This window comes from Podarcis bocagei (genome assembly GCF_964188305.1).
Source record: "Podarcis bocagei genome assembly, chromosome: W".
In the NCBI taxonomy this organism is placed as follows: Eukaryota; Metazoa; Chordata; class Lepidosauria; order Squamata; family Lacertidae; genus Podarcis; species Podarcis bocagei.
In genome coordinates this window covers 76,472,512-76,481,074 of record NC_138131.1, presented here as the reverse complement: position 1 = coordinate 76,481,074, position 8,563 = coordinate 76,472,512, and the positions used below count along the sequence as shown (strand labels likewise).

At 51.5% G+C, this 8,563-nt stretch overlaps 1 pseudogene across 1 annotated transcript in view; it reads right to left on the bottom strand.

The window, feature by feature from the left end:
• Positions 1–1,644: 1,644 nt before the first annotated feature.
• Positions 1,645–8,563, bottom strand: part of LOC308578145 (steroidogenic factor 1 pseudogene) — a 30,721-nt pseudogene continuing 23,802 nt past the window's right edge. Inside the window, exon 3 of the transcript in view lies at positions 1,645–2,507. The product of the transcript in view is annotated as a steroidogenic factor 1 pseudogene (transcript). The remainder of the gene's footprint in view (positions 2,508–8,563) is intronic.

Genomic DNA, 8,563 nt, shown 5'->3' with positions numbered 1-8,563 from the left:
CCCCAAGAAACCAGAAGCCTTTCTCTTGGGCATTGTCGGCCAATTGGTGCCAAAGAAAGACAGGACCTTTTTTATGTATGCTACTACAGCAGCAAGAATTCTTATTGCAAAGTATTGGAAGACACAGGATCTACCCACTCTGGAAGAATGGCAGATGAAGGTGATAGACTATATGGGATTGGCTGAAATGACTGGCAGAATCCGTGACCAGGGGAAAGAGACGGCGGATGAAGAATGGAAGAAATTTAAAATTTATCTTAAGAAACATTGTAAAATTAATGAATGCTAAAATGTTGATGTTTTAGAAAAATGGGGATTATGGCTGTAGAAGATTAAGTAAAAGAAAAGAACAAGGTGAAAATTAGATAAATTTAAGGGTGAGGATTTGCTGAAACAAATTTGGAAACTGGGATGCAGAAAGGGAAGGTACGGGGAAGTCGCTGAAGTAAGGTTTAAGAAAAAGGGATCTGAAATTATACATGTTTGTTTGTTTATGTGTTTGTTTGTTTGTTTGTATTGTTTTGTGTTTATATAAATTGTGAAAAACCAATAAAAATTTAAAACAAAACAAAACAATTCCCACGACAACCCTGTGAGGTGGGTTAGGCTGAGAGAGGCAGTGAATCACACCCAGTGAGCTTCATGGAGGCCAGGTGGGGATTTGAACCCTGGTCTCTCCCAGGTCTTAGTCTGACACTCTTAATGACTACACCACACTGGTTCTTTCTTGTAGCCAGCCTCGGATTTCTCCATCCACACCCTGCTGGCCATTCAAATACAAATCACAAGACCTCAGCCCAGATCAAGCCACAGCACCCATCCCGTCAGATTCCCATTGCTTGGAGCCACCCTCAAGCCTCCCATCACCGGGAGAAATCCATCTCTATATAATTTATTAAATTATAGGTTGTCACTGGAAGAGGACAGAAGAGCCCAAACCCAGGAAAAACCCCAGGAGCAATCTATTCCACCTCCCTGCCCAGAGGTGAGGGCCTAAGGCACGCCCCCTATTGGTGACCCGTAGGAGCTGCACTCATAGTCGATGTGCATCAGCAGGACTCCCCCTACTGGTGGTTAACCCTTCCCGGACTTCAAGCGGATGGGCTGAAGCCGGATATAGTCGGTTAGGACCAATGCCTAAGCCAATACCGTTCATCACCTGTAACCAATAAAGTTGTGGCCTTATTTAGCCCATTAACCTTAATAATTGTGTCATGTGTCTTTATTTCCACTGGGGGGGGAGGAACTCGCCACGCAAGCAGGACATTTGCGGGGGGGGGGTGTTAGCAGTTCTCTCCCACTGTTGAGCCCCAGGCAACTAGTATTCACTCTGGAGGTGCCATCATGACTAGTAGCCACTGTTCACCTTACACCCCACGCATTTGCCTAACCCTCCTTTTACTGTTATATCACATTTATATTCTACCTTGGCCTCCCCTCTATTTTATCCTCAAAACTACCGGTATGCTGTGAGGTACACACTGGTGTTAAGTTCGTCATCATTTCAGGACAGACTGCTAAGAGAATTTTGCTCCCAATCTACTGTTAACTTTTTCCTAGTCTGACACTCTAACCATTGAGCTCTGCACGTGCTCAAAGCAGGCCTCGCTCCAGCCAGCTCCAGCCACAGTTCAACCTTCCTCCTCACCACCCACCCCCACCCCCGGGACCAAACAAAGCAACCGCTGGAAACATGTCCAAGTCGGGGAGATGTAGGTCGTGGGAAGCCATTTCCTCAGGGTTCATCCCCCGCCCCGTGAAAAGCAACAGCCCCCCCCTCACCTCCAGCTCTTTGAAGAAGATGCAGCTGCGTGCCCACTCCACGATGGCGAAGAGGGTCTGATCTGCCATCTTACACACGAGGCCAAAGGCGCTGAGCTTGTTGTGGAGGCCCTTGCTCTGCTCCTCCTGCAGGCAGGACAGGATGCAGGCCTTGACTTGCGCCTCGTCGGGCTCCTGTTCCAGCAACTTCAGGATCACGTCGGGCATGTCGGCCCCAGTGGCTGGGGAGCTGCCGCTGGGGTAGACCTCTGGGTAAGGGTACGGCGGGGCTGCCTCGTTTGGATGCATCACGTATGGGTCTGGGCACTTGGACTTGATGGTCCAGCTGGCGAAGGGTGGGTAGTGGTGACCCGAGGGCACCGGCATGGCCAGCGTGGGCGTCCCGTAGGAGCTGCACTCATAGTCGATGGGCGTCATGGCGGTGGAGCTGCTTATCCTGCTGCCACCGCCACCGCTGCCACTGCTGGAGCTGCTGCTGCTGGGCGGGGGTAGCCCCTTTGCCACCTCAGGCTGGTGGTGTTGGCTCAGGCCGTGCAGCGAGGCCGACAGCCCGCCGGACTCCTCCGCCACCTGCACCGGGGACACGATGGGCGGCTGGGCCGCCGTCTCCAGTTTGAAGCTGTTGGCGTGGATCAGCGCCTTCTTCTGCTGTTTCATGGCTCGGTCCTGCTTGTACATGGGCCTGAACCTGTTCCAGCCACCCCGCATACGGTTGGCACGCACGGCTGGAGGGAGGGAGGAGAAGAAGGGGCAAAGGGAGAGAAAGCGGGGAAAAGGCGTCAGACAAAATCCGGCCAGGAAGGCCCAGTGTTATGCATTGAAGTTCTCACCCTGGCCAACAGGGGTATTGTGTATATAGTTTTCACTCAGGTCCACGTAAGTTAATTTAGGCGGGAAACCCTGGGCTGTTGTTGTTACAATGTTGACAGCCGGCTGCCTATAAAAGCAAGGAGAACTACTTGGAGAAATCTCTGTGTTGTCTGCTATGTCCACCCACTATTTAATACTGGCGCCGGGGATGGGATCAGATGGACATCAGAACACAGCCACATTTGGACACTCACTGAGCAAAATCACTGAACAGAACCCAATTCAGAGCTGACCATACTGGCTAGAGCACTGTGTTCCATCCATCGCCGACCACGTCGGCATCGGAACCATGGCTTCACTCATGCCTCTACTGCCATTTGCCGCAGCCTCTGAATCATGGGACTCCTATCTTGCTCGGTTCGGCTGCTGCCTCCAAGCAAACGAGCTGACGGAAGGGTCAGAGGAGCGTAAGTGGGGCCTATTCCTCAGCCTCTGCGAGCCCGAGGTGTTCGAGACGGCCCGAGTTTTGGTCGTGCCACTAGCAGTCCAGGCAGCGCCTTGGGACGTGCTAAAAGAGAAGCTAAAAAAACCGACTTCCGGAGGCGGCGCGAAACGGCAATGGCAGTCCCCTTTGCGCTGTGAAGGGGAGCTCCGCAGAAAAGGGTCGTCCGCTACGGCGATGCGGAGACCCATAAAGAAAAACCACAGGTAGAGTGAGCCTGTGGCCGTGGGACTCGGCGGGCACCAGAAGCGCCCCCCAAAACGAAGAAGGAACCCCGTAAGGGGCTCCGGAACGTGGAAGGGCTGGCACGGTGCTGTGAGTTCATCGCTCTTTCTGCGGAAGTGAAGCCGCGCAGCTGCTGCCGATGAGCGCTGACCTTTTTTCCTGGAACATTTGATTCAAAACTACAAACCCGTGAGTAAGGGGAATTTAAGAATTTCGGGACCTAAAGTGATTAAATTTGGTGAAAGCGGGGAACGCAACCAGGAAGTCCGTCTCCTTGCAGTGCTTAAAGAATTAAAGCAAAGAGTTTGACAAGCTGGAATCTTTTCAAAGAGACTTTAGAAACTGGGGTTTCTGCGCAACATATGAAGTTGTTTTTAAGAGATCAAGAGGGTTAACTTCTGTTCTATCTTTTGTTGGTTATGGACTGGATTCTCCATCCTCTTTTTGTGGATTACAAATGACGGAGAAGCCCAATTTTGCGGGCTGCCAGATTAAAAAAGAACTGTCAAATTGTTGAGACTGTTTAACTATTGAAAGTGATACAGTGGAGCATTATAGACTGGATACAAATGGGAAAACTGTTTCTTGCACCTCTTTAGAGACTTTGTTTCAACTCTGGGAAAGCTCTGCATGCTAAAAGGGAGCTGAAGGATCCTTCCATTGTGGTTTAAAACTGTTTGGACTATAATGGCGGAACAACTTTATTTTCTTTTCTGAGGCATTGCTACACTCCCCCTAGAGGACTTTGGACTTACAGCTGTCTGAGATCCACTTTTTGTTTTTATTCTCTACTGCTTTGTTGTTTACTCTCTGGAATTGTGATTCCCATGGGACTTTACATAGTTTGACCTTGGTACGTAGACAGGACTGGAATGAGTGGTACGGGCAAAACAAGATTGGCTAAAGCGAAAGCTAAACAACTAGTGCAAACAACTTTAACTTCTCAGCCACGTAGATCATCTGTCCCAGCTGTTTTAGAGATACATGAAGGGGAAACTGAGCAGACATCATTAGAAGATATGGCTTCAGGAGGATCTGCAGCTGTTTTAGAACAAATTTTGGGACAATTGGAAAGCTTAAATAAGAAAGCAGATGAGCATTCGGCTAAAATTGACCAAGCTACAGCCAGTATCAGTAAATTGACTGAACAAGTTGCTCAACACACACAAGTAATTGGGAATCTTCAGGAAATAACTGCAGAAAACCGTAAATTAGCTGAGGAAGCGAACCAAAAAGCTGCGGAAGCCAACCGAAAGGTCGAAGCAGTACAGGTGGAGGTAAAGCCCTTGCACAAACAGATAAGTGAACAGCAGGCCTACCTGTCTATGATTGAATTGAGAAATAGGGAGAACAATCTCAGATTGAGAGCTATCCCAGAACTTGAACAGGGGGACTTAATAGGTTATCTGACATCAGAATTTTTAAAGTTTTGGGCTATTGAAGACAAGGACTTTAAAATCGTAAGTGCTTTCAGACTGGGAAGATTGGTAAAGAAAGATAGATCCAGAGATTGTTTGATTATTTTGAGATCCAAGCAAGAGAGAGACAAAATATTAAGCCTTCATTTTGAAAAATCATTGGTTGTTCAAGGTACCAGAGCAGAAATTTACAAGGATATTCCTAAGCAACTTTTGGACCTTAGATCTACATATACAGAATTAACAAGACTACTGAAAAGCAACTCAATTCCCTTTAGGTGGGAATTTCCCCAAGGACTATCTTTCAGTTTTAAAGGAAAGAAAATTAAAATTAAAACAGCAGAAGATCAAGACAAGTTTTTAAACGACCACGGAGAGGACCTTCAGAAAGGAGCAGTAGGACCTGGGTCTTGGCCACCACCTCCGCCAGCACCAGCACCCGCACCTGTACCTGCACCCTTGGGACCAGAGGATCAAAAGAAAGAGACACCACCACCAAAGGAATAGCAGACTGATCCAGGATGTCTCTGCAGCTCCTCAGTTGGAATATTAATGGCGGGAATTCCCCGGAGAAAAGAAGAAGAATATTTCATGTATTGAGAAAAGAACAATTGGACATTATCTGCTTGCAGGAAACGCATGTGACTAGGCTCCATAGAAAAGTGCTAATTAATAAAAGATTAGGCCAAGAATTTATTTCATCGGACAGAGTCAAGAAAAGAGGAGTGGTGATTTATGCAAAGGAGAGCCTGTCACCAAAATTTTTATTCAAAGATGAGCAAGGAAGAATTTTGGCAATCGAGATACAGACTCAAGGAGAAAAGTTTTTAATATTAGGAATTTATGCACCGAATGAGGGGAAATCAGAATTTTACAAGAAGCTGCATGAGACAATGCTGGACTATCTGGATTATACCAACATCATTATGATGGGAGATATGAATGGAGTGGTCTCTACAAACATGGATAAGTCACAAAATCAAAATTTGACGAAAGACGGCTGTCAGAGCCGCTTCCAGGTCCCAGCTCACAGAGGACCACGCTAGCCGGCAGTATTGTACAAACTTCTTTATTGAGTTACAGTTTCCATTTTCAAGCCGCAGCGCGCAGCTCTACGTCTTAGAAGCTAGACCGGCGAAGCTCCGTCTGAGTCTCCACCTCCTGTACACCAACTTAATACCCTAGCCTTACTCCACCTCTTCCGTCTTTCCTTTCTCCTCTGGGTCCCTCTACCCCCCGTGGTCTCTTCCTTCCTGGACTCTTCTGACGCTGACCCCCCGACTCTTCTCCCTCCTTGCGGCGGGCTTTAGGACCTGGCTCCCTATCCGGGCTGCTTACTGTGCCGCCTTCCTGTGCATTTGAACTTGGCGCGCGTGCGCAGCCTTCAACCTTCCTCTTGACCGTTTCCTCGCTCCCCGATGGAGGTGTGGCCAATCCTAACTCCTGCCCTCCCGCTTGTGGCGAGCCGCCAGATCCCGATACCTGGGACCCCTCCCCCCTACTGCGCTCTGGTGGGGAAGCTGGTCCCGATTTCCAACTGCTGCTCTCTGAGTCCCCTCTGGTCCCTTCTTCCTGGGGTGTCCCCCTAGGCGCCCCCCTTGCTCTGACCACTGGCGCCCCTTTCTGTGAATCTTCCGACTCACTGGAAAGACTCGGAGATCTCGGGCCGCTGTCATCGCTCATATTACCTTCGGATTCCTCCCCCTCGCTCTCTGTTTCCTCCCTTTCCTGTGCCTCTGCTCCTGAACCCCTGACATCCATCCCCCCCTCGAAGCCCCCCCTTCCCCCCTCCCCTCCTTCAGGCGTGGGTGCTGGGTGCTCCGTTGATATGGGGGTGAGTGCCGGATACAGTTCATTCCCCGTGGCGTACATCCAACTGGATAAGTCCGGCTCTTCCTCCTTGCACTCGCTGACGTCGATCTCCTCTGCTTCCATCTCTGTGCCGCCGTGCTCGAACCCAAGGTCCTCCCCGAACACGTCCATGTCGGTCTCTACCTCGGTCCCTTCTGGGGACGTTGCTCGCCCGGGACCCTCCAGCCACTTCCTGCGCCACTGCTCCTCTGGTCGATCATCCCACCAATACGAGGGTTCTGAGGCAGATCTCGAGGGTGACCCCTCCGGGGAACGTGTGTTCAGTGTCGGTTCCTCGTCCGAGTCGAACCCCTGGAACGTGCTGGCTGAAAGCGTGGGTGTGAAAGGCCAGTCATCGAAAAACTCGGCTGGCATGGGCCTGTGTGGGAAGAGGGCATGAAACTCGTCTTTTAGCAGAGGTTCTTCCAAAGCGTAGCCCGGCACCCAGCTGTTGGCACTGACTGGGGTGCCTTCTCTGGCGAGAAGGTATTCTACTCCGTCTTCCCCCCATCTAGAGTCTAAAATCTCTGTGACCTCATTGATGGGCTCCCCCTCCGGTGACCCCCCCTGCGTGGTCCTTTCCCTGAGCGGGCTTGGTGCTGTCCCTGGCTCCTGAAATCTGTGCGGTGCCTTGTAGGGAGTGAGCACTGATCTATGGAAAACCGGATGCATCCTGGATCCCTCCGGAAGTGTCAGCTGGAAAGCCACCGGGTTGACCTGTGCCTCGACTTGGTAGGGCCCTAGCTGCTTATGGCCGAGCTTCTTTTTCGCTAACGATCTGGCCGGCACTGCCTGGGCTGCCAACCAAACCCAGTCTCCCACCTGTATTTCTTCCCCAACCCTTCTGTGTCTGTCAGCCTGCAGTTTGTATGCGTGCTTAGCTAGCTCCAACTGCCTTCGAAGCTGTTCGTGGACCTCTTGCAACTCTGACGCGAAGGCGTCCGCTGTCTGTGGCTCCCCTTCCCCCACCCTCTCTAATCCCGGGAAGGTTCTGGGATGCCTCCCATTGTTGGCGAAGAACGGCGTCACCCCCGTGGACACGTGCTTCGTGTTGTTGTAGGCGAACTCGGCGAGTGGCAGGTAGTCCACCCACGTTGCAGGCTGCTGATTTGCGTAACATCTCAGGTACTGCTGCATGATGGCATTGACCCGCTCCGCTTGTCCATTGGTCTGCGGGTGTCTCGCCGACGCTAGGTTGATCTTGACGTTCAGGATGCCCATCAGCTTCTGCCAGAAGTTCGAGATGAACTGTCGCCCCCGGTCGGACAGTATAGACCGTGGCAGACCATGAACCTTGAACACGTGATCTATGAACAGTTTGGCTGTCTGTTCCGCCGTGGCCACCTTCGCACACGGAATGAAATGTGCCATTTTGGTTAACAAGTCCACCACCACTAGCACTGCTGTCTTGCCCCTCGAGCTGGGCAGATCCGTGACAAAGTCCAGGGCCACTCTCTCCCACGGTTCGAGCGGAGTTTGCAGCGGTTCCAGCAGTCCCACCGGCGGTTTGTGCACTGGCTTAGCCCTCTGGCAGGTGTCGCACCTCGCGACGTAATCCGCGACTCCCCCCCCCCCCGCATCTTGGGCCACCAGAAGTCTCTGGCGACTAATTCTATCGTCTTCTCTGTGCCAAAGTGCCCGGCGGTGGGTGCGTCGTGCAACTGCTGCAGTACCTTAGCACGGAGTTCGTCTCCCGGCACGTAGAGGGCCCCTTTGCGCATGAGCAGCCCTTCGCGTATCTGAAACTCGTCGCCCTTCGCCGTGCCCCTGTGCACCTCCTTCATCTTCGCTCGTGCGAAAGAGTCTTCCTGCAGCGCGCGACGTACCGCATCCAGGTCGACGGTTGCCGAAGCGCACGCCCATGCTTCTGGTGCGAAAATGTGCTTGGCCGCCGCTGGCGTCGCCTCCTCGAGGTATTGCGGCTTCCTGGACAGTGCATCCGCCATGATGTTGGTGTCACCTGGGACGTACTCTA